The sequence below is a fragment of the Scylla paramamosain genome, chromosome 38 (assembly GCF_035594125.1).
Source record: "Scylla paramamosain isolate STU-SP2022 chromosome 38, ASM3559412v1, whole genome shotgun sequence".
Taxonomy (NCBI): domain Eukaryota; kingdom Metazoa; phylum Arthropoda; class Malacostraca; order Decapoda; family Portunidae; genus Scylla; species Scylla paramamosain.
This window is the reverse complement of record NC_087188.1, coordinates 13,686,235-13,688,734: the sequence shown is the minus strand read 5'-3', so window position 1 is coordinate 13,688,734 and position 2,500 is coordinate 13,686,235. Positions and strand designations below refer to the sequence as shown.

The window sequence follows — 2,500 nt, the reverse complement described above, 5'->3', positions numbered from 1 at the left end:
ATGAAAAAAGAAAAAAAAAGAAAAAAAGAAAACAGAAGGGTGAAAGTGCTGGAAATAAAAGATGCAAACGAAATTTTACTCTCTGACAAGGAACATTAAGAGAGAAAATGTGGGGAATAAAATAGTGATAGGAAGAAAAAAGGAAATACAAAACGCTTCAGTGCTTTCAGGAGACCACGAGTGTATGTATGTATGTATGTATGTATGTATGTATGTATGTATGTATGTATGTCTCCATTTTCAAAACTTTTAGCACCATCTTCTCTGTAATACCTTCACCAGGGTATGGCAAAAGTTATTGGGGGTTTTTAAGAGTGTTTTCATGGGTCTAGTAATAGTTTAACATGCTATAGCTGAAGTTACTGGGGTTCTGAGGTGCATTTTTATTATCCTGGTGATTCATTGGAAGTTATTAAGGTTTCCAAGGATGTTTTTGCGATTCTGGTGATTGTAGTTGTGGTCATTAGGACTTCCAAGTATGCCTTTATGATTGTATTGATTCTAGTCGAAGTTATTAGGGTTTTCAAGGGTGTTTTTACGATTCTGGTGATCCTAGTTGAAATTACTGGGGCTTTTAGGAGGACTTTCATGATTCTAGTGATTGTTTGATAGGAATTCTGTATCGCCAAGGTTTGTATTGAGTGTAGATACGTCTATATGCATACTAGTACCCTTACTTTACAAACAGGTAGACGTGTAGACAGGTAAACAGATAAATACTTAGATTAACAGATATAAGGGTGAATGCTCTAACAGATTAATAGATAAATTGATAGATGTAAGAGCGAATGGACTAATGGATAAATAAACAGGAACACAGGTGCATAAATGATAAAGGACCCGTGTGTCAGTCAAGCCATCATGCCTCAGTGGCCAGGTAGACAGACAGGTGGCCAGGTAAATAGATGAACAAATAGATAAATAAAGCTTTCAATAAATAAATAAATAAATCAGGGAATAAATGAGTGAATAAATACATAGATCAGTAGGTAGATAAGTAAATAGATGGATATGTAGATAGTCAGATAGATAAATGAATAAATAAAGAGATGAATAAACAAATAAGAAAATAAATAAATAGATGAATGAATAAATAAATAAATGAATGCCTAGATGCGCAAATGGATCAATAAAGAATAATAATAAAGAATAATAATAATAATAAAGAAGAGATAGAGGCATGGACTAATAGATGGATAGATCAGTAGATAATAGGAGAACGTTCACACACACACACACACACACACACACACACACACACACACACACACACACACACACACACACACACACACACACACACACACACACACACTAACGAAAATATAGTTAAAACAGACAGAATAATGCATAGAGATAAAACAAGAGACACACTGACAAAAAAAAAAAAAATGTATATTCTGTCCGTGGAAATGAAAGCCGTAGTAACGCACATGATAGACAAATGAATGATATAAAAACTAATGGATGGGGACGAGGACACGGTGAAAATAAAAGTCCCCCCTTGTGAAAATGAACTCCATATTAACACTAGCTAGAAAAATTGAGATATAAACAAGAAAAGACCCTTAATAAGATACAAGATAGATAAATGGAGATAAACAGAGACAAATCCATAAGCACATCGTATAAGATAAATAAAATAGAGATAACGAAAGATACACTGATAAAAAAAATCATGGCTTTTCATAATAATACCGTTATAACATATGTGATAGATAAACTGAGATAAGGAGACTCACTAACAACAAAGTAAAGGTTGTATTGGTAGTAAAAACAATAATAACACACAAAATAGATACATAACAGCAAATAAGACAAACTAACAACAAAATAAAGGTTCTATTGGTAGTAAAACAATAATAATAATAATAATAGATACATAACAGGAAACAAGACAGACTAACAACAATAATAACACACTAAATAGGTACATAACAGCAAACAAGACCAAATAACAACAAAATAAAGGTTATAATCTTAGTAAACCAATAATAACAGCAGCCTCGTGACGATTCTGAGACTCTGAATGGACTGAATGGCATCACTTTACCTATTCACTCTGCCTCTCTGCCTCTCCCTCTATCTATTCGCTCTCTGACTCCTGTGCTTCTGTCTGCAGTAAGCCACGCCAAGACTACTGTTATGGACTTGTGACTTATTAAACTTACTAAATTGGGTAGGATCACTTGTGCGTCTTTTCTGATTATTGAATAGTTGTTACTTGCTGCATGAATTTACTTAGGCAAAATAGAAAAATAAAAATGGAGATAAATGGAAAAATAAGGCAATATCGTTACAGATACTTAAAAGAAAAAAAACAACTTGATAATTTCTTTCGTTGTCAATTGCAAAAAATAAAAATAAATAAATAAATAAATAGAGAAAATAAATTGAAAAATAAGCTTACAGATACTTAAAAAATTTACTTGATTATTCCCTTCGTTGCCAATAGTACGTGAAATAAGTACTTTTAACTTAACACAACATCACAACACAA

The 2,500-nt window shown here is 32.4% G+C and overlaps 1 protein-coding gene across 2 annotated transcripts in view; it reads right to left on the bottom strand.

Moving 5' to 3' along the window:
• LOC135091832 (basement membrane-specific heparan sulfate proteoglycan core protein-like) overlaps nt 1-2,500 on the bottom strand; it is a 31,926-nt gene that overhangs the window by 28,825 nt on the left and 601 nt on the right. The gene's annotated exons all lie outside the window — the stretch shown is intronic.